Source organism: Rhinolophus sinicus, chromosome 8, assembly GCF_057876585.1.
Source record: "Rhinolophus sinicus isolate RSI-liver-muscle chromosome 8, RSI-T2T, whole genome shotgun sequence".
Lineage (NCBI taxonomy): Eukaryota > Metazoa > Chordata > Mammalia > Chiroptera > Rhinolophidae > Rhinolophus > Rhinolophus sinicus.
In genome coordinates, this window is record NC_142508.1 from 11,373,324 (window position 1) to 11,399,683 (window position 26,360).

At 37.5% G+C, this 26,360-nt stretch overlaps 1 long non-coding RNA gene across 2 annotated transcripts in view; it reads left to right on the plus strand.

Moving 5' to 3' along the window:
- Window positions 1-11,352: 11,352 nt before the first annotated feature.
- LOC148757373 (uncharacterized) overlaps window positions 11,353-26,360 on the plus strand; it is a 55,986-nt gene continuing 40,978 nt past the window's right edge. For both annotated transcript variants that reach the window (XR_016021918.1, XR_016021917.1), the window contains exon 1: window positions 11,353-11,552. This is a non-coding gene — a long non-coding RNA (uncharacterized LOC148757373). The remainder of the gene's footprint in view (window positions 11,553-26,360) is intronic.

Here is a 26,360-nt window from a genome sequence, read left to right on the forward strand (position 1 = left end):
GGGGCACCTCTGCAGCTGAGATATCCCTCCCATTTTTTAATGGTCATATGCGGATGTGGAATTAGTTTGTTCTGCGTCTCTGCCCCTCCTACTAGTCAAGGTGGCTTTTTTTGTATGTTCTTATTTGTAGGGCTTTGGTTCAAGTAGACTTCAGGCGATTCTCAATACTGGTTGTTCAATGGTTTAGTTGTAATTGATGTAATTCTGAGAGTAGGTGAGCCCACATTTACCTACTCCACCATATTGACTGGAAATCAATATATATATATATATATATATATATATTAGGTGGGGACAGAACAATGCAGTCTATATTGGCTGCTGTAGATAAATTTCTGCCTAATGGTAACTATATATTTGATACCTTTAATATAACATCAAAGCATCACATCTCAGCGTTGAACAGAAATCAGATCTTTAATGCATACTCAATACTAAGAAAGATCCTAACAACCTCTCTGATGAATTTTAAAATCAATAGTCATGGAGTTATATTGAAAGGATTGTAGGACAATGGGATTATTCTAGTAACAGTTTTATTAGACATTGAAACAAACAAACAAAGATTTATCAGGATATAGAGAAATCTCAGTAGAATTAGACCTCACCAAGACTAGATCTGGAAAATGTTCATTTATGGGTACTTTTGAAAAACCTCAAAAGCAGTAGATCACAGAACTCTTATGCTCCACAATCAATGTGACAGATATGCTCTGCCTACCAGTTTGCTCAATATTCTATTTCTGTTGTCCATATCACATTGGCAGAACTCTAACAGGCCTGCAGTACCCAGGAAATTACTGAGTTCATAGGCTCAGTGTAAGTAATATTTGCAACCCCAGATCATAACCTGGAGACATGATTTTTTCATTGGTTAAACAGCTCTTCCACCAAGGTGGGGTTTGACTATATCACTAGTGTCTCTCTTCTGCTTTTGTTTTTCAATTTCAATTACAGGTTGTGTTAAACTCCATGATATCAATACTATGAGAGTTATTCCCTAACCTGAGGTAGCTGGGAATTTGGCCAGATGGCCCAGGTTCAGTTAAACCCTCTGTTCCATTGCTAATTGTAGTAATTTCAGTCTTTTGTTCACCAAACCTAGAGCATTCTACTTACACAAATTAAGTAAAACTTCAGTAGGCTGTCTGTTTATATTAGTTCTAGAGATACCAGGATCAACCATCTAACACCAAAGGTTACTGCAGTGAGACCATTTCCATTCCTGATTTTGGCTCTGCTTCTCATTCCAGTAGTCATACATTCCTTGCTTGTCTTTGGTGATTTAGTGCCACCACGTGGCCCATGACACCCAGGAATTCCATCATTATTATTGAAAGCCAGCAATCCTGTGTGACAGCAACAATTCTTACCACCCAACCTGGCCTATAGACAATAGCCACCGTAGGATGTCAGGGCTCCTTTCACTAATATATTTTGTACGCCCCAAGTGAAGGACGTGACCTCTGCACCCACTGGGAGATATATTTGGGGAGTGAGCGAGCAAGTCTTATTCCACTCTAGCATTCCAGTCTTCCTAAACCTTTAGCTACCTTTCATTACAACATAAAAACGAAGGTCTAGCAAGGGTTTCATCTGTATTCTGTGTAGATCACTTTGAAGTTCCGGTTTTAGTCAACCAAACAAATTGTTAGGTCAGTTTCCAACTACCTATGCCACCACTTTAAGTACAGAGTTGTGTCTTAATTTACCAATAGCAATATATTAGACCTATCCAAGCATATTCCTTCCACCCTCATGGAACACCTTAGGAACCAGCCCCATTCATGTATCCAAGATTTCTGTTGATATAAACTGGTAAACTTTTGCAATTCTTTTTGTGTGTCTTATACCGCCTCACAGGTTACCCTTAGTTCTTCCCACTCTGGGTGCTGCGTCTGTTTATAGGACTAGAAACAATGAGAAGTGTTGGAGGCCAAGTAGTTCCCTGAACTTATTAAATTATTGTGAAATTATGTCAGAGTAAGCCATTACAGGGTCTTCAGGAAAGAGGAGACTAACTCCCCTGACTGGACATAAAGGACTGCTTTTATGAGTAAAGAATATTTGGCAGAAAATAGGAAAAGGTCCCCAGTTGTATCAGAATCAGCCCATTAATGTCCTCTTTCCAATTTTCAGAGAACCCTCCTTCATAGTTAATAGCCTAACTTTAACACAAGACAATTTGTTAGGCACACACATTATGATTAGGAATTCAATTTGTGTTATAATTAATTTACTTTCAGGATTAAACACGAAGTTTGGTTTAGAAAATTCTATGCCCTGAAGCTACAGGAAATAAGGGTTTTTAAAAATGTAAATAATAAAATTATTTTGTTCGCTAGCTAGAACCTTGGACTGGGGATTTTCTTTCCCTAAGTTCTCTAACTAACATAGAAACAACCAACCAACTAGCCTCATTACAGTTATTTTTTCCAGCATGTTCTATGGCAGCAACTGCTTGATCTACCAAAGCTTTGTCTTTCACAGGTGCTTCATCACAGATGTCTATAGCTGACAATTTAAGTAACTAGTTTGCTGACATGTCAGGGACTATCAGTGTCTCCTTTACCCCTGGAAACAGGGCCATTGATACTTTTCAATCTAATCAGAGCATCATCAACAACAAAATGGCAAGTACAGATAACACAGAATCAATTCAGAGAACCCCTCCTTAATGTTCGGTTTCTCTGGAACGACTTTCAGTGCCAATTTTTGAAGGGTTTTACCAGAGAAGCTGTCCTTCCTCACTCATTATATAGAATAAGAGATGTAGACCGTACCCAATTGTGGGATCTCTGGAGAAATCTGTGCAAACTGTGGCTTCTGAGACTGGATAGGGCTTGGAGTCTTTATGAAGCTGGGAGAGCAGAGAAAAGTGTAACTTGTGGCAATGACCCAGAATCCCTAAAGACAAACTAGAATCTGAATTTGTCTCTGACTCACCTTGATGATGCTGAAGGCACCATTACACTAAATGAAATAAGTCAGACAGAGAAAGACCATATGACCTCTCTTATGTGTGGATTCTGAAAATAAACAAAAAACAAACCAAGCTCATAGAAAACACTGGTGGTTGAGAGAGGCAGGGGATGGGGGTGCGAGTGGGAGAAGTGGGTGACCTGACTAACTGCCCATCGTGATTCCCTAGAGAACAAAACAAGCAAATATCCAAGCCAAAAAAATAATGATGATGACATTAGGGCCTATTTCAAAACAATGGCATCAAAACAGTTAGGCTTTGGGCCAGATATCAGTGGTTGTAAATGCAACTTTGTTCCCCGAGAACCATTTGTTTAGAATAATTGGATCTTTGTGCCATTAAGGGACGTTGAGTAGATAAACTGCTTGTGAGAACATCTAACCATATTAGCACACACTTCAATTAGGAAAGTAGATACAAACCTGGTATGACAGTCCAGAAACTGTCCCCTCTCCACTCATCCATATATACTATATGTTAAATAAAAAGTGTAACTGTGTCCTGTGCATTTGCTTTGTTCTATCCCAGTTCACAAAGCAGAGTGAGAAGAAAAAGCGTGGTTGGCTTGTCCATGGAATAACCAATGTCCTCTGAATGAACGACACACATACAGTCTAAGATCTCACTGTCACTTGAGCTCAGGGATTGAAATCTTTTCCATTATGACTATCCAAGGCTTGTTGGGGTGTCCCACTCTTATCTAGAGGTCTCCTACTGGGATCCAATGCTGAGTAGGTTTATCCCTTTCTTGCCAGGGTTCCTGCATTGTCTTGTTGCTCTTTCCTGAAGCAGACAATGATATAATATAGAAAGAGAGGTGTGGGAAGAAAAGGGTAAAGAAATGGAGAAAATTTTGTTGACAATACTTTCATCTTTAGATTGAAATTGGGATACACAGATATTGCAAAGAGGTATTTGTTTCCATGAGTCATATAATTTGGAAGGAACTTGTTCCTGAAAAATATATGCAAACAAAAATGGTTGGAAACAATGAGTTCTCTTTCTCATTATTTTGTGAGGTCAATTCAATGATTTCACAAGGTAAGGAAGCATTTGTTCTGAGCCTTGGTATGGCTCCACTTTAGATAATTAAAATGTTTCACTTTTTGTAGACAGTTAAAGCATTTTCTTTGTACTATCTCCAATGGATTTGGGAATAGTGCCACTAGACATCTTGTATTAATATACTAGCTTTTTCAATTCTTGTGTGATTTTGAACTTAAACTCAAGGAACCTAAGTTTCCCTACAAGCAAAATAATAACAATAATATTAACTCTCGCAAAGAGATGCTGTGAAATAATCTATGAAAGGTAGTTAGCACTGCTTGTGAAATCGAGCTGATGCTTAAAAAGTATGTTAGTTTAGTTCTTATTAGCGCTTACTTATGTTCAAGTAGCAACATTATAAAAAGTAACAAGCAAAATTAATTTTACTATAGCTGTGTAACCTAATATAGCTAATATTATGATTATTTTCATATTAAATAAGCATAAGTAGTTTTTGTTATCTTTTTCCATTTGAAGACTTTGAAATCTTGTGTGTGTTTTATATGTACTGCAGACCTGCGTTCGAACTGTAGCATTATTTACGTTTTCACTACACATCGTCTTTCTCCAGCCTCAATATTTGAATTATGCTACAAAAATATTCAACGGAAAAGTCCAAATCCAAACCCAATCATGGTTGTGTAAATAAGAAGCGCTTGGAAGTGTCCAGGCGTCCCCACTGCTCTCTGCAGGCCTCATCCTGCTCACCACTCCTGGGCATCAGCCGCAGGTTGTGGAGCCCAAGCCCAAAACCTCAGCCATTTGACGGCGACTCTGGCAGGTTAACAGCTGCTTTATTACAGGAGCTTGAAACTGAGGCCAATACACTTCTGGAACATAGAGGGACTTGAAGTCTGGTTTATGGAGACAAGGCCACCATCATGTGGTCCCTGTCGGAACTGCAGTGAGATTCACGTCCCCATCGCATGGGGAAAGCAAGTTATCAGTGCGTTCCACTGGGCGAAAATGTCAAGAATGCCTGCTCCACATACCCAAGAAATGCGAAATAAGTCTGGAGAAGATCCAGAGAAGGTTCAGGGGAGCTCGATTGCTGTTTCAAAAGAAATAAAGGACAGGCCAAAATGACTAGATAATATGTGATCAAAATCAATGTAAAATGGGGCCTGACACCAATGTCTTCATGCTAAACCCAGGGTTCACGTGGAAAAGTTTAAAGCATCATATCGGGTAAAATTCACACTTTTGAACAGGAAATTTTTGGAAATCTTCATTGTAAGAAGAGATAGAGATTTTTGAATGAAGTAAGTGCTATGGGATGAAGAGTTATTATTTTAGAAAAATATTCAGGACAGCATAGTCAGTCATCAGGGAGATTTGAAGTGACAAGATGCCTTTCAAATGTCAGATTGCTTTGGCAATGTTAAGGTACTTAGCCTATCTCTAAGACAATTCTACACATAGTCTATCTTCTAGTTTTAAAACACTGTGACATTGTGTACAATGAGAGTTTCAAAATAGTCGAACACAAAAAATGTAGGCTCATGTAACTGTGAAATTAATGAAAGGACCAGGATATGTGTGAGCTGAGAAAAATAGGAGACAATCATGTAATATCTGAAAACACCATACTGCAAATAATATCATCATGTGTTTGCACCACACCATCCATTGAAAGATCCGTGTGTCCCTTTTCCAGAAACATGATACTTGGAAAAAAAAGAAAGAAAGCAAATACAAGTAAAAATAAGAAAATAAACATCAACCATCTTTACATCATTCAGAGTGATACTGTTAGTATGTTTGCTTACGTCTTCTCAGATATTTCTAAACATGTCCATGTTTAAAAATAGAAACTCAGACTGTAAAAGTAGTTTTCTTCACTTTTATTACATTTCATTATTATTAAGCAAACTTATGTGCATTATTTAAAAAGTGGAAAAAAAAAACACTCTTCAAACACAGGTCTTGGAAAATTCTAGGACATACTATTAACCATATGCTTTCTGAGCCTGTAGGTTACCAGGAGCCAATATGGATTCACTAACTGAGGATATGACAGAACAAATTAGCCTGTTTTGGTAGGGTTGACATGTAAGGCATAATGACTTCTACAAAGCATTTAAACAAATGTTGCTTTTATTTCCTGGTTAATAATACAGTGATATATAGTCTGGTTATTGTCCTGCAAACTCTTGAGCAATTTCTCCAGAGATGTTTACTTCTTTCTATTTTTAGGGGCATTTCTAATAGAATATTGCCAAACTCTGTCTTTTATCTTGTCCTTTTAATATTTTAGCAATGACATGACTAAATGCTTAGAAAACATGGTTATTAGACAAAATGTGCAGATGACATAAAGTTTGGAGACTAGCTAATATGATAGATGTCAGAATCAACTTTTAAAATGATTGCGGCAGGCCTAATCCAAAATTATAAAATTTAACCAAGATAAATGATCTTGAATTTTACTTAACACAGTAAATTTTACAACATTGGGAAGACATTTCTCAGAAACAAAGCATGTAAAAACAATCTGAACTTTTGTGTATCAGAAAATAAATATAAGTTTGGTAACACCCACACCATGTCATTTTGCTGAAGAGGAACTCTTGGGTCCCAATCAAACGTGGTAATAGTCCCACTGCACTCTGTGCTCGCCAGATAACATCTGAGATATCGTGTTTATTGTTCTGCTGCATTTTGAGAGGATACTGACAAATTAAATGGTATATGGAGAAAAGATGGTAAGTGCCATAGAAGCCATTTTTAAAAAGGTCCGTTTTAAGTAAGTGTAGTTATTTTCAGGACAGCCTCAGAGTGGTAAAGCTCATATATTGTGGAGTCAGAAAGAACCAGAATAAGTCGCAGAATAACCATTAACTCTGGCATTCCAACTTTGGGCAAGATATTTAGTTTATTTGAGCCCCAGTTTCTGTATCTGTAAATTGCTTATGAAAATAACGACAAAGAGGACAGATGCTCGTAGGTGGTAGATTTTAAAGAGGGGCTACACAGAAGTCAACCTATTCCATTTAGCTTTGTAAGGTAAACTCCCAAGAAGAAAGGGGATTTTAATTTAATATATTCTAACAATCTAAATTACCCAATCGGTAATTTAATTAATAAATTAAATTCCCCCAATAATTTAAATTATCCAGATTGTCTTTACAAGTAATGAGCTCTTTGCTACCGAAGCTTTTCAAAGGGGAGTGCATTACCAGCTCTCAGGGGATGCCTGCTCTCAGTTGGAGTTTGAGAGCAGGCATCCCACATGTGCGACCACTAATTCTCATCTACACAACCATGCCATGTATTCTTTCAACAAGCAGTTATTATCACCAGGCACTGCACACCCAACAGACAGGCAGATGTCCTACCTCTGACTCTAATAGAAATAGACACAAGTACTCAACCATATTACCATGGGTTAAGAGAGAAGCATGAGGCATTAAAGTACAACAAAGGAGTGGCACTTACGACAGCCACAGTTCATTCGCCAGTCTGGTAAGATTTCTTTAGCCCCAATTACTCATCTTTATTTTTATTTGAAACATCACCCTATGGAATTAAAACACCAGAATAACTTGAAGTTTTTATTGGCCTGCACAAAATTCTCTTCTCCAAAATCCAGTTCTGGCTTTCCGTATATTTCTTTGTTCTCCAAATCCTTCCTGGACACTTTCTCATTAAGTTTTCTCATCTCCTCTTTCTAGAGAACTAAAAGGGACCACACAGTATGCTTCTTTGCAGCCTGCATTTCCTCTTCCCAGAGCCTTTTCTAGCCTATTCTATTCTATTCTATTCTATTCTATTCTATTCTATTCTTTATTTATTTATTTTAATAGACCAAATCTCATTGCTCACTGAGGAATGAGGAGTAGTCATTATGGACCTATGATTGAGGTCCCAAATCCTTCCCGTTGACAACTGTTTCTTCCCATTATTGAAACAGTCTCCAATCCAGGGCTGTGTTGAGTTCCTGTTTTGACGAGACTCGAGAGTCCTACAGTTGCTTTGGTGCTTCAGAAAACCACAAGCAAACGTGGTTTTCTAAATTTTTTGCCCCAGCTGTATGGACATTCAGCCATGTTCTTTCTCTGGACTGCTGCTTACCTTGGCTTTCGTGAATGCAGTTCATTCCATTTTGAAAAGGATAGAGGTAAAATACCTGTTTCTGTCAATGAAAACTTTTTATTTATTTTATTTGGGGGACATCTGAGAATGGGGGGGGGGTGACTTGGCTGCTGAACTCTCTCTGCAAAGAATGTTTTTCAGGGTTTGAGCATTCTGCATCCAATTTAAAGGAAGAGAAACACAGCTCTTGGGAGAGCCAAATAGGATTGCAATAGACTTAAGGATGACGCTGCTTAAAACAGAGCTTTTACGTAAATCATGTCCCAAATAATTATAGCCTTGTTTTTCCACTTCTTCCTCTGAATGCTGAATCCATTCCATATCCAGTGTACAAACTGATTAGGTAATGAAGATGTATAATCAATCACTAGTCTGGCCGAAAGACAGACACGGGACCCCAGCCAGAGCCGTCTGATTCTGAGAACAGAGGATCGTGCTAAGGCTGTTTGCTGACCAGAGAGAAACAGTTCTCTTGCGAATGAAACACTTTGGGACATTTTTCTCCTCAGGCCGGTCATCCCCTCAGTCCACATTTTTATTTATTTATTTTTTAAAAAGATTTTTATTAAAATATAGCTAACATACAATATTATATTAGTTTCAGGTGTACACAATATTCAACATTTGTATACCTAAAGAAGTGATCACCATCTGAAATCATACTATGCTATCACAATATTGTTGACTATATTCCCTATGCTGTACCCTAGGTCACCGTGATTGCTTTGTAACAACCAATTCGTACTTCTTAATTCCTTCCCTCTTTTCAACCATTATCAATCCCTTTCCCATCTGGAAACCATCAAAATGTTCTCTGTATCTATGAGTCTGTTTCTGTTTTGTTTGTTTCTTTTGTTCTTTAGATTCCACATATAAGCAAAATCACATTGCATCTGTCTTTCACTGTCTGAAATACCCCACTCAGCAAAACACCCTCCAGGTCCATCCATGCTGCTGCAGATGGTAAGAACCCATTCCCTTCCATGGCCAAGCAATATTCCACTGTATATATATATATATATATATATATATATATATATATATCACCTCCTCTTTATCCGTTCTTCCATCGACAGACACCCAGGCTGCCTCCACATCTTGGCCATTGTAAACAATGCTGTAATGAACATATGGATGCATATGTCCCCTTGAAGTAGCATTTTTGGTTTCTTCAGATAATTACCCAGTGGTGGGATTATTGGGTCCTTCTTTGTCACTTGTTAGAGCCTTGGTTTTAAAGTCTATTTTGTCTGGTATACGTATTGCTGCCACAGCTTTTTGTTTGTTTGTGTTTGTTTGTTTCCATTTTCATGAAATATATTCTTGCCATCCTTTACGTTGTCTGTGTGTGTCCTTTGATATGAAGTGAGTCTCTTGTAGGCAGCATGTGTAAGGGTCTTGTTTAATCCATTCAGCCACCTTCTCTTTTGATTGGTGCATTTAATCTATTTACATTTAAAGTAATTGTTGATAAATATGCAGTCATTGCCATTTTATAATTCATATTTTAATTAATTAATTTATTTTTTCATTTGGTCTGAAAGAAGTCTCTGTAACATTCCTTGTAATAGTGGTTTGGTGGTGATAAATTCCTTTAGCTTTTTCTTGTCTGGGAAGCTTTTTATCTGTCCTTCGATTCTAAATGATAGCTTTGCTGGGTAGACCAGTCTTGGTTGTAGAGTCTTGCTTTTCATTACTTTGAATATTTTCTGACAATCCCTTCTGACCTGCAAAGTTTCTGTTGAGAAATCAGCTGACAGTAGGATGGGAGCTCCCTTGCAGGTAACTAATTGCTTTTCTCTTGCTGCTTTTAAGATTCTCTCTTTGTCTTTAAGCTTTGGCATTTTAATTATGATGTGTGTTGGTGTTGGCCTCTTTGGGTTCCTCTTGTTTGGGACTCTCTGCACTTCCTGGGCTTGTATATCTATTTCCTTCGCCAGGTTAGCGAAGTTTTCAGTCATTATTTCTTCGCATAGGTTTTCAATTCCTTGCTTTCTCTCTTCTCCTTCTGGTACACTTGATGTTGTCCCAGAGGGCACTTAAAGTCTCCTCGTTTTTTTCGGATTCCTTTTTCTATTTGCTCTTCTGATTGGGAGATTTCTGCTACCCGATCTTCTAAATCTCTGATTTGATCCTCTGTTTCATCAAATCTACTGTTGATTCCCTTTAATGTATTCTGCATTTCAGTTATTGTAGTCTTTATTTCTGATTGGTTCTTTTTTAAGTTTTCTATCTCCATTTTTATGTTTCCTATCTCTTGTTGAAGTTCTCTGTGAGATAATTGAGCAGGCTTATAATCAGTGTTTGGAACCCTGCATCTAGTAGATTGCTTTCCTACACTTGCTTCAGTTCTTTTTCTGGAGCTTCGTTCTCTTCTATTTGGGACATGTTTCTTTGTCTTCCCGTTTTGGCTGCTTCCCTGTGTTTGTTTCTATGTAAGGCTACTATGCCTCCTGGTCTTACTAGAGTGGGCTTACATAGTAGGTGTTATGTAGTGGCACAGTCTCCCTGGTCACCAGAGCCAGGTGCTGAGGTGTGTCCCCTGTGTGGATTGTGTAAGCTCTCCTGTTGTAGTTGAGATTTGATTGCTGTTTGCATGTCAATGGAAGGGATTGACTACCAGGCTGATTGGTTGTGAGGATTAGCTGTGACTACAGTGGAAGAGCTGTGGTACAGGGGCTGACCCTACAGAGCAGGGTTCGCTTTAATGGGGCTCTGGTGCCTGCCCAGTCTGCTGTTTGAGTGGGTCATCCTTAAAGATGGCCAGGTGATGCTCCGGCCCAGTCTGACGCTGGCCACTAGGCCTGCCAGCCCCAAGGCCTCCCAGGACGGACCTTTGCAGGCCAAGTTCTGCCACAGTCTGTGCCCTGCCTGGGGCCACCTGGCATGAGCTACAAAGCAATCCAGAGATGACTGCCACCTGTGCTGTGCTTGGAGGTGCCCTGAGAGGCCAAACTGAGAACCAAGGCCAGCTGTTGCTAGTGCTGAGCTTAGGGCTGCTCAGTCAGAGGTACAGGACATGCCAAAGCCAGATGCTGCTTATTTGCGTTTTGTGAACCTTTTAGCGATTTTTAGGAAAGTCTGCAGCATGAGCCAAGGCTAGCCATTTATAGGGAAAAGTCTGGAAGCTGCTTAGGTGTGCTCAATAGTTGGGTGGGGCGTGGTCTCAAGGAATCAATCACTAAAGTGGGGCAGACAAAAGCTGTTAGCCAGTGAGATGGAGACTCAGATATGGCGTCCACCTGTGTCTGCAGGGAGGGGCGGGCTTCACAAAGGAACAAAAGCTGCCGCCAGCTCCTCCTTCCGGGATAAAGCTGCCTCTCCTGCCCACACCCTGCAGCCGGACAGCTCAGTTCTTCCGCCTATGTTCCTGGCGCCTTTCGAGCTGCTTCCCCTGTGCTGGAGCTCAGAGCGAGTCCATCAGCAAGTAAGTCCATGCGCGGTCCCTTTGAGCAGAGCACCTGGGAGTGTAGTTGCTCTTGTCTCACTTAGCTACAATCTCTCTTGGTTTTCACAGCCGAAAGATAAGGGGACTTCTCTCCCTGGCACTGAAACCCTGGGCTGGGGAAGGCCTGGGACCCCCTGGCTCCTCAGAGTGGGACTTGTACAGCCTAGATATCTCTCGATTTTTCATGGTCACATGCAGGTTTGGACCAGCCCATTCCCTTCTCTGCCCCTCCTGTCAGTCTCCAGGTGGCTTCTTTTGTATGTCCTCAGTTGTAGGACTTTGTTTAGTGAGACTTCAGATGATTCTCAATGATGGTTCTGTGGTTTAGTTGTAATTGATGTGGTCCTGAGTAGAGGTGAGCACAGTTCATCACCATCTTGACTGGGAACCCCCCTCAATTCACATTTGAATCCTTGAGGTATTGCAAGAGTTACTTAGCAGTAATTTAATTTTTAGGTGCTTTGTTTTTATTTTTGTTCAAATCTTGGTTTGATTTCTAGTGTTATTACCTAGTTATCAAAGCTTATGATGTGATAATTTATTCTTTTTGAAATTTACTGTGGCTTTTTCTTGAGGAACAGTGTGTGGTCAGTCTTTGTCAATATACTAAGAACTCTTAAAGCGGTATGTACTTTGTCAGTATATAATACAATTAACGGCAATGGGTGATGACAAAGGATATTGAATAATTCCAATTCATAGCTAAAATATAAACTATGTCAGTTTTCAATGATTTAATGATTTCAATGATACATTAACTAGCATGCATTTTAACTATGATGAAAACAGCATAAACCTGTGGTGGCCATTCTGCAGCCCTTTTACTCTCTGAATTTTTTCTTCTAAATAAATTTCTGGTAATTCACCTGTGTCTCCTAGATACACAATTTTACCATCTTCAAATAGCTACTGAGTTTATTTTGTTGTTTTATTGCAGAAGGTACTCTTAAGTATGGACAGATTTTGTTCTTTTGAACATAACCAGCTTTCCTATTTTTAACATTTTGTTTTTAGAGGGTTATTTTTGAAAAATTCTGATACCTATATAAAATTCTCTTTTGCCCTTGAAATTACAAGAAAAAAGTTGTGTAGATTTATTTTCATTGAATTCTGTGGTACATGATAATCCAAGTCTATCCTCGTGCTCATGTGTTCCTAATAATTTGTTTGATTTCTAACTAAAGAAATGTTAATTATGTTTCTTATTATTATAGTTTGGGGTTCAATTATTCTGTTGCTCGTTCAGGAACAACTGTTATTGTTAGTTTATATCTGCATTATTTCTTCTCATTACCTATCATATCTCTATTATTTTCTTATGTTGGCCTTTCCGTCTGCCTTACAGGGAAGTTCTCAAGTTTTTCTGATATATCATTGATTAAATTTCTACAATGCCAATTCTGCTTCTTACTGCTGCCAAAAAAAGATGAATGTTCTTTTCCGTTGTATTTTTAGTTTCCATGAAATTATTTCTTATCCCACTTACCTCTAATACATTGTACCTTGTTCTGTTTTTTAATAGTCTATGCTATTTGTCTGGTTTTCTTGCTTGTTTCATAGAAGTAATTTTTTATTTACATATTTTAGAGAATTAAAACATATCTTATAATATTTTTCTGGTTATACATATATTTTTAGAGGACTGTATTTCTCTAAATTTTTTTAAGATGAAATTCCGTTTTTTAACCTCTGTATTTATAGAATCCACAAGTAGTAGTAGTTGTTGTTGTTTTTTAAATATTTCATCCCCTTATCTAGTAAGCGTTATTTTCCAGACACATTTTTTTTTTTTTCTTCGGGAACAGAATGCCTCATATCGACCCTATCTCCAAAAGTCAAATCCCTATTTTGGTTATAGTTGAGAACAAGAAATTTTAAGCTCTGTTCCAAGTGCTGGCAGGATTTTGTAGTAGTAATAATAACAATAATGATAATAATAATAATAGTAACCCCAATTGTCCCTTCTGCCACGTGAGCACATAGGAAGAAACACAGAATCTTAGCAAACACAGAATTTTCTGATGCCTTGACCTTGAACTTCTCACCTCCAGAACTGTGAGAAATAAGTGGTGCTTAAGCAACCCAGTCTATGGGTTATAATAGTGTACATGAAGACGATTACCGATTAGGCCCCAAAATGAATATTTATTTAGAAAGGGAAAGGAAACCGCGATATGTTAAAAAGCTAACAAATGTTGGTTAAATTATCACTCTTTTTCATTGTGGAAGCTGATGTCAGCATTCTGCTTGTCAGTTTCTGATGTTTCTGGTTAAGTCATGCAACACCCATGACAGCTGCTCATTTATCTTGCAACTGGAAACATCATAGACAAGTATTTGCATGTCTGCCTTATATCAGATAGGCACTCACAGGGGATAAAAATTACAATGCAAGTTTTTTTCCCCCGTTGCACTGAGCAAAGGACCATATGCAGCAATAGGACTATTTTGCAATAGAACCACAGGATCATAAAATTTTAGCACTAGTATGGACATAAAAGATGGTACATGATTGTCTCTCTGAGGTTTTTTTTATTTCAGTGTAAATGAAAGACTAGAACATTAAATGCTGACATCAAAAAGGGAAATAGATTGCAAAATACCATTTGGTGTCATAACCAGGCTGTTAGAAAGATATCGAATAATCTAAATTTGTATTTATTGCTATAAGATGAGCATCTCTATTTAATTATTTATATTTCATTTTGAAAGTAATTCATGTACTTATGTATTAACATGAGAATTTTAGATTACTTCAAACTGACCTTTCTTGATTTAAATTTAAAAATAAATACAGACCTTACAGGAATAGTATATCCTTTTTGCCATCAAAGTTCCTTAAGGGTGTTATTTCTTTTATTATAATTAACAAAATTGAGTATCAAATTTTCAAACTGAATCTTATGAACTAAAAAGATAGTTGTTTATAAACTATAAACTATTTATAAACTATAGATAGTTTATAAAATAGTTATAAAACTATTTTATAACATGCAGATGTAATACCAAAATGTTTCTGATCCTGCAGAAAAACTGGTGACTTTTACAGCTCTCCTGAAGGAATGATGTTTTTTCCAAGTAAATCTTGACAAGCAAACAAATTAAAACAAAAACAATTATAATAAAAGACAGGCAAAGCCAGAGTCCTGGTTTGGATTTTGGTTCTGCATATTACTCTATACTAACACTTGCTCCCATCTACTTTCTATAAAACAAATGGAAAAAATATAGTATATGGAGAAAGGGAAAAATGGAAAAAGTAGCAATTAGGCATCCAACATTAAGAGGAAATTCAGCCTCTTCTTTCTTTCTATCCATTAAAGAGTTTCCTTCTTGTCACCATTTTGAAATCACTGAGGGTACATACAGGAAGGAAAAAGCAACATGACAATTCAGACAGATCTGAAGGAAGTTCCTGTTTCTCTTGTTCCATTAAGGCTATTGCCATGCTTAGCTATTTTGTAGCTAAATAGCAGAAGCTGATGAGAGTTTAAGGCAGTTTTAGTTGATATAGTAGCAGTTGGTACTTAGTAATTGGTTTAGTAATTGGCCTAAGATTGGCTTCTGAAACACCAAAAATAAAAATTCCAGGAAAATTATCAAATAGTTCCTTGATGAAATTCTTGGTAACTTTAGTTTTTGGACCATCATCTTTCCACATCTCTGTATCTACATCCATCTATCTATCTCCTATTTATCTTTCTAGTGTATCCATCAATTGATAGCTGTCATCACTTTACTAAATTATTAGTACTAAGACTAACATTTATTGAATTTGTAAGCCTTTGTATCTTCTCATAACGTATAGATCTTTGATATTAATACTAAATATATTTTAACTTGCAAAGTTCACTTTAATATCTAATGGACACAAAGGAAGTTGGTTAACTTGTAATTTTCTCCGGTATTATTTACCAGACATCTATACATTCATGGCATGCTTTCTTCCTGAAAGAAAACTTCTTTTTTTGTTATAATACGTGTTTATTATAAAAGTTTAAACTATAGAAATATAAAGAAGAAGATATGCCTGAAGTTAATAGTTATCAATTTATTGTATTAGTAAATAATATAGAGATATAGATAAATGAGTGTGCATATAAATATGTTTTTAAATAAATATAGTAGTTGTATTTCACAACCTGTTTTAAACACTGCCTTTTTTACTCAATATTATGTTACGTGACATTTAATGTCAGATGATATAGATTAATATCTTGACTATAGTGATATGTATTGGTTAAAAAAGGTTTTACATAGATTCATCTTCTAATTTAATTTACAAAATAAGACAATTTGAGAGTAACAGGACACAAACCGTGAACTTGAGCTATCATAGGAATACTGGAATATATGTCTGCACTGTATTTAACGAATCCCATAATAACGGATATTCAGTTGTTTCTAGTCTTTGTAATATTATAAATAACACTGATGAATTCTCTATTTTATCTTGCATACTTGCATGGTTATCTGATCACCAATTTAGGAAATATTCCTGGCTGTGACTGTTGAGTCTAAGGAGATGCACAACTGAAATGTTGATAAATCTTTCCAAAATACTGTCCAAAAGTTTATACATATTTATACTCCCACTAAAAGTACAGTGAGCATATTTCCCTTATATTATCTTCAAGTAGACATATTATAGTCTTTTTGATCTTGTCAATCTGATGGGTTTTTCAATTTTTTCAATTTTAGTTTTAGATTTCTAGTGAAGATTTTTAATTTTCTTTCTTTCTTTTTAAAACTATTTCGTGTCAATTTCTATGTATATGACAACACCTGAGTGATAAAGGTGTTGGGGAGAAGAGAGGGAGAGAGATGGTATCACTTGTTCTTGTGTTTCACCCATTTTTCTTTGGAATATTCTTTTTTTGGTTCCCATTGATCTGTATGATTTTCTGCATAAATGGATAGTTATCCTCTTATGAGTCAGTATTATAATTGTTAAGCATACAAGCTTGGAAATTAATGCAAGCTTAGTGCAAACTCCAATTCCTAGAATTACCAGCTCTGGGACTTGGAGGGAGATCACTGAGCTTTATGGTGCCTTTATTTTTAAAGGTGGAGTACAGAGTTGTTGAGAAGATTAAACTAAACGATGAATATAAATGCTAAAAGATCACTTGGCAATTCGTAAATCATAGTAGCTACCAATATTGTGACAATTAAAACATGTTGCCGATATAGATTTCCATTTTATCAGTTGTACCTTAAACTTCTGAAACTATTTTATAACATGCAGAATTGCTTATTCTTCTTTTAAAAGTCAGCAGAATGTGACCAGTTTTCACATTTTTGGTGTCATGTCCTAGAAAGGATTATTCTCAATCTCTTGTAAGAAAATCATTACCAATATTTTGTTCTAACGATGATCCAGTTTGGTTTTTATATTTTAATTCATCTAAAATTTAATTTGCTATTAGAAGTGAGGTAGAGCTGTAGTTTCATTTTCCTGCCCACAATGATAGCCAGTTGCCCACCCTCCTATTAAAGAATCAGTTATTATTATTTTTTCATATTTGAAATAACACTTTTGTCACGTACTAAATTATACGTAAGTCTATTTCTGGATGTTCTACTAATCAATTTATTTACTCTGTTTAATTGTCATACATTCTTTATCTCACTCTGCAGCTCTGGCTCATCCAATCTCCCTTCACACTTTCATATACTTTCCAGCTGTACCAGACTCTAGTTTCCTAAATAAGGCTTCCTCTATTTTATACTTTCATACCAAATACGGTCATTCTATTTGCCTTAAGAGTGTCTTATTTCCCTCCAGCACACACATACTTATGTAGCTTTTTCATGTCTTCAGAAACTTCAGTTTAAATAGTACCTCCACTAAGCAGTCTTTCTTTAGAGTCTAGTTGCATTTTGAGAGCCCTCTATACTCTCATGAAATGATCTCTGTATTTCTACCAGGGTAGTTTTCACATGATAATCATTGATTTACTTCTGTGTCTCTTCCTCTAGAAAGCATCCAGAGACTGTCTTATTCAACTCATATCCCCAGTACCCGGAGCATAATAGGTGTCCAATAAATATCTTTAAGTGAATGAGTCAGTTTGTTTTATTAAATGCTGTAAAGTGTCCAGAGAAAGAAAAACACGTTGTTCCCTTTAATAATTCAGAGATATTTCAACCAAAGGCCGGAGCCAAATGGTAAATTATAGAAACCAGAGAAGTAAGCAAAAGCTCCACTTTTGTTAACGTCTGCTACAGTTGGACGGTGGAAGAGTGAATTCCTGGCCAAAAGTAACCTTTTTCTAAAGGGAGAATATATTTTAAAGAGGTATGCGGGCTGGGGGTAGAGGGAACAAGGTGCATTTAATGATTTTAGTTTACTTTTTTTCTTTGTGTTACTGGTCCCTGAAAACAGAATTCAGGTCTTGGAACAGAAAGTATCAGTTTGATGGAAGGTTTTTCCCATTAGGGAGCCAGAGGGATATTGGACTTGAAAGGCAAAGAAACGGGCCTTGCGGAATAGAACAACTCATTCACATTTGGCCCAGGCTATGGGGAATGGGGTACGGGAGGCTTAGAGGTATTTGTGCTGTAATCATTTCTTAGCACAGTGAAGTTTTACATTGGAAAAAAAAATCTACATGACATGAAAATCAAAGTGTGTCTATGTCAGAGCACTTACATCCCCAAATGATTTCTGACTCTGAGAACACAATTCTTTCATGGAACACATATTTATTAAGTCCGTACTCTATGCGAGAGTGTGTCCTAAATTGTGAAGATACAGCAACAAGTATAGCCCAGTGCCTGCCCTCATTGAGATTACAGAGTGGCATGTATGCTCAGTCTCCTCTGGGTATTCTGGCATAGTCAGTGTGAGATGAAATTATGGGGTGCTAGGGGCACCCTAAGTTGAGAACCACTATATGGTAGGAGTCGACTTGCACATCAGTGATCGAAGATGACATCACTATTTACAAAATCAAGTGCTGTTGTTTGAACAAACGGATCTTTCCTCGTCAAATGATTTAAACCTCTGCAGACACTAAAATGCTGATTGCTTCGGCAAAGTATCCATTCCCATGAAAGGCTGAGGAAAGAATTCCTGTTTTATTGCTGATGATTGCTCTATTCCACATATAAAGAGCCCGGGTAAAGCACTTATTGGAGATGAGAGAAGCTGTTGCTTTTATATCACCATTGCATTTTATAGCTATTATATATAATTTTGATCATTACCTATCATACCCAAATAGTCAGACATACCAATGACTGACATATAGTTCAGTAGCTAAATTTTAATGTCTGATCCATCAGGGCATAAATGGTATGCTGAGTTTTATATGTGTTCCACTCTCTGCCCTATTTAAAGAGCCATTAAATCATTAACTCATTAACGGGCATATAAATCATGCCAATGATGTCATGCCTTTTCCCGTATATGTGGATGCACTTTCCCTTGGCTGACTGGTAAAAATCCACCTTTCTCTCTCTCTCTCTCTCTCTCTCTCTCTCTCTCTCTCTCTCTCTCCACACACACACAGGCACACAAATATTTGCTCCTTAGATTTTTGTTGGACTCCTCTCTCTTTGTAAAACAATCAGGACAACTGAAAAAAAAATTTGAAAGAAATCTTTTTCTTCTTCTTCCCTCTGGCTGCCTCCCAACAAACTAAGCTATGCAGCTCTGGATTCTGTCTGACACATCTTAACTACTGACATTTAGCAGATGCTTCTCCAAGGAAGGGGGGAGGGCGAAGGTGAAGCAGGGGTGTGATAGAAGTAATTAGATTAACGATGCCTCAATTATCAAGATGTTCCCACAGTGTCCCCCTCTGTCAGCAAATCTGGAACAGGAAGGCTGTATTTGGGGAAGGAGAGGTCGAATAGAAAGATACATTGGCTTGGGTCTACAAAAGGCAGAAGACAACGTAAAAAAGTTTAAGTCTTGTTTTTATACCTAACAATAAGCAGATAAATCCAAGCCTTAATCTATATAAGATCACTGAACTGGCAAAACTAGACCGATAGAGATAGTTTAATTTTGTAATTCCTCCCTCTCTTCCAGCCCGTTTGCTGTGGCTGATTTTGTCGTATGATGGTTCCTCTGAATTTTGGTGTTAAATAATTCACCTTCTTCTTTCTGTATGAGTCTCACAAATAGGTTATACTTAGGTAAAGTACAAAGATGTCTAGGTTTTTCTGCTCAGCTCAAAAATTAAGTTTATTCAGTTCATCTAAGAGTAACTGCATACACTCTTAAACTTGTGTCAGCATTCTTTATATGACTATATTCGTAGATGTGTGATACTGTGTTCCCCTTTGAACAAGTCGTAACATTCACTGTTTCCCTCAATTAATGAGTCAAATAAAATCTTTGTCGTGTTTTCTGTATCTGTGGAAAAAGCCATATGTATGCCTTTTTTTAAGAATTACCCTTTGCCACACTTTTAATGGCCCCTTTTTTTTGCTTATTTGAGTTAGTAATTTCTGTTACTTGCACCAAAGAGTTCTAACTTTTGCAGAGGATCTTCTTTTTTCCCTCTTACAACAATCTACTTGACAAGACAAACAATAATGAGAAGATTGATTTGAGACTTTAAGGTTAGAATAAATAAAAGGAGGTTTATGAAATAATGAAATATACTTTTTGAAAATACCATATAAATATGAGTGCCTATTGCTAATGAATGGAATTGAATGGCATTAAAAGAATAGTCATTAAAGCTCTGCTGATACTCCTTCTTAAATTAGTTTTTAAAAAATTTATTGGGTGTCATTGATTAGTGAAATTATATGGGTTTCAAGTGTACAATTCTGTATTACATCATCTGTATATTGCATTGTGTGCTCACCACCCAGAGTCAGTTCTCCATCCATCACCATATATTGGATCCTCTTTACCCTCTTCTACCACCCCACTGCCCCCTTACCCTCTGGTAACCACTAAACTGTTGTCTGAGTCTATGTGTTTTTGTTTATTTGTTTGTCTTGTTCATTTGTTGCTTTCAGTTTTATATCCCACATATGAGTAAGTCATATGGTTCTCAGCTTTTTCTGTTTTACTCCTTTCTATTGGGAATATAACCACCAAAAGTATTGATTTTTTTTTTTTTTTTTAAGGCAATAATTTGGAGCTTTATTAACTTTCAGGAGTATTGCAGGCAGAATGGAAATGTCAAACTTTCCATGACTTCTTCAGCATTTCTTATCAGGGTCCAAAGTGTTCTGTCATTATAACATTACCTCATGACAGAACTACTATGATGTCCACAATTGCAGCTTATTTTATGTTACATTCATTGTTCAAACGTTTGATTTTTGGTGCCTTTGCTCAGAAGGAAATGCTCTCAAAAACCCCACTGCAGGGTGAGATACAGGTGCTGTCATGCATGGTTGTATTGTGCGTTGGTTTTCTTAGTTTCACAGCCTGGCTTTTCCTGACTTAGTCCTAAGATTCTGTGCACTATTCCTCTTATAGTCCCAAAGTTTCAAAACTACTGGCTATAATGAGTATACTGTAATTCCAGCATTCTGGCAGAGCCTCAGTAGAAAATATTAAGGAGTCTGGATTTACTGCATGAAAGCATTAGAGATCTCTGTTGTTTTGGTATTTGGAGATCAAGAAGCCCCCTGTGACAGATGATTCCTCCTGCTGTAAAATTGAGGGCACCGGCAGGCATGCAATCAGTGTAATTCAACATAAATGGAGCCTTACACATTTCAATTAATAGTGTTTTCAGGGTGGCTATTTAAAGAGAGTAATAAGACAAATACCTTCAGCAATGCATTTTCCTTGCATCTTTCTTATCATGTGTTGACCATTGTGGTTGTCAGAATTCTAAAACATTCCCCCAATTCTCACCCCTGGTGTACACGCCCTGTACAATTCACTCCTCTTTACTGTCTGGGAACAGTAAACATGACAGGACATCAATCTAGTGATTAAGTCAGCAATCAGTTGACTTTGAGTTAACCAAAAGGGACAGTGCCTATTTTTTAATTGAATTGTTTGTTTTGTTGTTGTTGAGTTGTGCAAGTTCTTTATATATTTTGGATAGCTGCCCCTTATTGGAGGCATTGTTTGCAAGTATCTTCTCCCAATCAGTTGATTGCCTCTTTGTTTTGTTGGTGGCTTCTTTTGCTGTACAGAAGCTTTTTAGTTGGACATAGTCCCATTCATTTATTTTTGCTTTTACTTCCCTTGCCTTTGAGGTCAGGAAAGGGGTGGTAAAAGAGGGGCAAGAGGGTCAAATATATGGTGATGGAAGGAGAACTGACTCTGGGTGGGAAGCACACAATGCAATATACAGATGATGTATTACAGAATTGTACACTTGAAACCTATATAATTTTACCAACCAATCTCACCTCAATAAATGAAACAAACAAACAAGGGAGATTTTCCTGAGGGGCCTGACCGAATCAGGTGATCCTTTCCAAGAAGGTCAAAGGTTGGAATCCTTGCACTGCTGGTTTGGAAGAAAGCAAACACACATGTTATGATGACGTGTGGAGGAAGTGCATGTATCTAAGAGCTGAAAGCAGGATGTAGGAGTGGAGCATGGTCCCCCACTGCCAGCCAGCAAAGAAACAAGGGCTTCAGTCTACAAGAATCTGGATTCTGCCAACAAGCTGAACAAGTTGGAAGAGCATCTTGCATTCCACGTGAGCTATATCAGCCTCCTGAGACCCTGAGCAGAGAACACACTGTGCCATGCTCAGCCTTCTGACCTCCAGAAACAGTGAGATAATACCCATTTATTAACGGGTATTGTTTCAAGGCATGATGCTTGTGGTGATTTGTTAGGCATCAATAGAAAATGAAAACAACCACTTTTCAGCAGTGGGCATTCCAGACCCTGCAGGATGTTTCCTGAAACTCAGATTTCTTCAGAAAACGATGAGAAGGGGGCCCTCTGAGAGAATCCACATTGAGTCAATTCAACAGAGTAGAGCTGAGCCAGCCAAGGACGTCCTGACAAAGTGGAACACAGACGTGCTATCTGGCAGGCAGTACGCGTGCCCTGAAGCAGTGCTTCTTGAGCACAAGTTGGAAAGGGTCCTGTTTCCCCCTCAATCTGCTGTGGCCTTATCCTTTCGTAAAACATAATAAACATAAATCATAAATAGGTAAAAAAAAACCAAAAAAAAAACAACAAAAAAAACTTTTTTAAAGAATTACAAAATAAAAGTCTTAATGTTTTATTATTTGATAGGCATAAAATTCCTCTGTCAAACGGTCGTAAAATTTCACACAGCAGACTGGCACCAGTCTGTGAACCGCTAGTGGAGTATGGCTCCAGGTGCCATCAAGTGACCCAGTGCCGTCCGCTTCTGTGCCTGGGATGGACAGCTAGCATTCAGTAGAGACAACATATGATAATCAGAGGGGACTGTGCCTAATAGATGGGCATGTTCCAATTTTGGACCTAGCTGGTCATTTTTCAGTTTGGTGTAGAAAGTCCCACAAACTTGAGGTACAAAAATATACATTGTAGCTCCTGCTCCACTATTTAAAAAACATGGGATCCTGGCAAGTTACTTATGCGTGGTAGACCTCATTTCCCTTATTTGTAAAAATGGCAGTAAATTAGTGGTCTGTCTCGTATGGCTGTGAAGATGAATGGGGTAATGTGTATGTATGTGTTTTACAAGCTGTGAAGCCTTCTACATGTATATAAATTAGACAGTATTACTATTCTTAGATTCTCCCCCAATAACGTATTTTAGGGTACTCTGTACAGAAGATAGAAAATGGGGGAAAACATCTGACCTGTGTTCTAAAGAAGTTGATTTTACTGTTACTAACAGTGTCTGGGACAGACTGGGAACTGATGCATGTGTAAATTGCAGCTATCGAAACGATCTCTTTTTTACAGTAATGACAGGCTCCTCTGCACATCTTGTTTATGTGTATAGGGCTCTTAACTAATAGCGTAAAAAAAAATAATGATCATTGCCTTCCATTCTCTAATCATGGCCTCCATTCTGTCGTTATTCTCAGGAGTATGTGAGGCAGGACTGGTCCTCAAGTAACTCCCATGTCACTGTCTCGTACCACCTGTGAGCGTTGTGGCATCATAACAGGATTACCTCTAGAAATGAAATAAGGAAGGAAGGCAGCAGCTTTGGGCCTTACAACACAAATCCCAGCTCCATAACAGCTCAGTGAGACTGGCCAGCAACATATTTTTTAGGCATAGACAGAATAATAATATTAGAATACTGCAGGTGTATTCCTTTGCTCCCATGAGGATTAAAATATTCCCTTTTATGGTCCTTTCCTACCTTCTCCCTTTGAAAGAATCACTTTCAAATAGATTTATTGTATAATGGTCTCATTCCACTTGGAAATGAAAAGGCAGGAACAATATTGTGTTCTCCTGCCCCCCCCCCTTTTTTTTGCCCTTGATAGAAAACAAATTATTCCTTTAAATATATTTTCCAGCTCACTCTTCCACTGCACATATTTTTCATTTTTACAGTAAAACTATGAAAAGAAACAAAACAAACCCTTGGAGGAGGCAGGGTCTCCTGTGACTAACACGCCATGGTCGCTTTGTATATTTATTACGGCCTCAGTAGTGTACTGCATTAATAATATCTTCTGTATTATCTGAACATTGCCTTACAGAATTATTATAAAAACTGAGTATTTTTAGGGTGTGGGGAGACCAAGAAATATCTTTTATTGAATGAGAAAACACACTCCTTTGACCCAGTGGCCGCAATTTGTGGGTGATCTACAAAAACAGGTGTAATAAATAGTCTTATTCCTGTGCAAAGACCAATGAAATGTCCCCTATTGGTCAGGTCCATTGAATTCCAGCTGCTGACAATGACTTCAATTAAGAACACACCTACTAGGAATGTCCCTCTAAATTACAACCTGAGAGCTAATGGATTCAATAATAGGATTAACTGTGAACAGAACGCATAAAAATAGCAAAATAGGAAAAATATTAAGAATGGTGAACCATGGCATAGTATGGTAAGTTTTGGTGTTCATTGTGGAGTGAGTAGGGAGAACAAAGAATTCAGATGGTCTCTAGGTTTTCTCAGTTTTTCTAAACTTGATACAACTTGAATCAGAGCTTCTCTTCCTGTCCTAATTCACATTCTTCTATTTTACTCAGGATTTCCCCTTGTTCAAGTGAATTAGGGGGCAACCATAACTAGAGGTCGAATTTTAACTCTGGCCTTCTGTGCCCAGTTCAACAAGGGCTTTTAGCCCTGTTGCCTAAAATATCTTCACCTGGATTCTGGAACGCTGTGTTTTTAATATTAACAATAATGACATACCTTTACCAAGTACTTTCTATAGGTCTTCCCAACAATATATCGTATTAATGTGTGATGTCCACTGCCTCTGTGAGGTCAGGACTGGGCTCAGTAAGAAGCCAAGCATATGTAAGGTTCTAGCCACTTTCTTAAGTCGGCTACTACTACAGTCTACCATCCATGGGATTGAATCCTGATTCAATGAGCAAGTGAGAACCAATAACAGGCTTTTGCAGTGTGGTATCAACACATCAAGGGGGTAAGAAAAGTCACCTGTTTTCTGGTCCAAAGTCTTCCTGGGTCAATAGGTCCTATGTGGATTCAGGCAGATAGGAACATTCGGTTAAAGCTAGTGAGGGTGGATAGGAACTTGGTTGGTATTATCTGCAAATAATGTCTCTAATCAGGCCCCCTTTTTCAAGTTCAATCCCTGTGAATACATCCTCTCCATTTTTGTGGGATTCTTAAGATTCCAGTCATTCGTTGACTTCTTAGTTCCAAGTTCCTCTATGTTATTGACACTGCTCTTTTGATTCTTGCTGTAGTCTTATTTGCATTTGTCCATTCTCAGGTTAGTTCTCTCCCTGGTTTTCCTATCACGTGTTCTAATTTCCTTGTTTTTATTCTTTTTTATACCCTGTGACTACCTTGTTGACTTTTTTCGTCTGTGTTACATTAACAAGTCCAGCTAGTCCTTCTGTTAGCACTTTATGTTGACATCTCTCTGTTGTCTCACCTACAACTGGATAAAAATATCAATAGCTTCTGCCAGCATCCGTTCCAGAAAGACTTCAGGTTCTGCCTGGGGACATTATCATGTAATAGTGATAAAACATTCTTGCGAATCATTTTGTTGAGGCAGTGTAAATAAAGTGTATAAAACTCTGCAGGAAAAAGGCAGTGTGAAGTAACTGGGGCATTGTCTTATTGAGTGGAAAAATAAAATAATTAGGAAGAAAGTTTTGGATTAGGTATAGAAATGAGTTAGTATAATACTGTCGATGCATAAACATTTATAACATTGTGAAAGGTCTTAGAACAGCAAAATATGATGAATTGCTGGCAAGACCACGTCACTAAAGACATCAGAGTTGGAGCTGAGCCCCCCCATGAGCCTGTGTGATAGAATTTCTTCTCTTTATGTTTCAGTTTGAGTCAATAATAGTATGAGGAAGAGGAGGCAAGCTAGAAAACTCTTCTGATTATAAGAAAGCCCTGATAGTATAGCAATCAGCTCCTGTTGCACTTCCCAGGGTCCAAATTAATCATGCCCACTCTCCCGTCATTAAAATTCATTCTTGACTCATCTCTAAAGATCCTGGATAGAAAATTATAGGAAAAATAATAAGCCCAACTTCACTCTTTGTAAAAACAAACACTTGTATTTAAATGTCCAGTGAAAACATATTTTTCCAATAATTTGCCCTTCCAAAATTCCTGTAGTATCTTCTATTCCTCAGATACCTGTGGGTTATTTTAGTTAAATTCTTGAACATATATCTTTGTAGTATTATATAACAAATGGAAAAA